The sequence below is a fragment of the Piliocolobus tephrosceles genome, unplaced genomic scaffold (assembly GCF_002776525.5).
Source record: "Piliocolobus tephrosceles isolate RC106 unplaced genomic scaffold, ASM277652v3 unscaffolded_36913, whole genome shotgun sequence".
Classification (NCBI taxonomy): Eukaryota; Metazoa; Chordata; class Mammalia; order Primates; family Cercopithecidae; genus Piliocolobus; species Piliocolobus tephrosceles.
In genome coordinates, this window is record NW_022320880.1 from 1 (window position 1) to 756 (window position 756).

Sequence of the window (756 nt, forward strand, 5' to 3'; positions counted from 1 at the left end):
TTCTGAATAAACTTATAATTAATGATTTTATATGTCTTTTTTGGGCAATTTTTACATTTATTTAAAGAGAAAACGTGCACACGAGCTGTCTACTCATTTTCTTCACTGTGCAGCCTGGCATTGGGATTGGTGACTCCGATGGCCAGTTGGGCAGCTCTTTCCACGAAGGCTTTGCGGTTCTCGGAGGAAGCATTGTGAGCAATCTGGGCACAGTAAGATTTGTTGCACATCAGCAGCACTTCCAGATCCTTGACGTTGTGGACCAGGAAATTCCGGAAGCCAATGGGCAGCATGTGCTTGGTTTTTTGTTGCTCCCATAACCAATGTTGGGCATCAAGATCTGGTCCTTGAGTCTTCTACCAACCCTGTTGTCAGAGCCTCTGGGTTTCCGCCAGTTACACTTAATTTTGACATATCGGTCTGACTGGTGCTGGATGAACTTCTTGGTTCTTTTTTTGACGATCTTGGACTTCACAAGGGGTCTGAGGGCGGCCATGATGCCGAGGAGGAGATGGCTGCCACCTTGTAGGCAGCGCCCAGGAAGTTATATCTCATTTTATATGTTGGATCCACTATTTATGAATAGAACCTCCTGACATATGTAATCTTACATATAAAATAAATATTCTCTTTTGTAATTCAAATTTTAGCCTTACACTCGAGTATTTTTATATTAATGAGTTTATCTTAACATGATACATTGCATCACGGCTTATTGCCATGAAATGCACACGTTTTCTATTTTGAATCCAAGAA

General features: G+C 41.5%; 1 pseudogene; it reads right to left on the minus strand.

The window, feature by feature from the left end:
* Nucleotides 1-89: 89 nt before the first annotated feature.
* Nucleotides 90-513, minus strand: LOC111532587 (annotated as a pseudogene).
* Nucleotides 514-756: the final 243 nt, after the last annotated feature.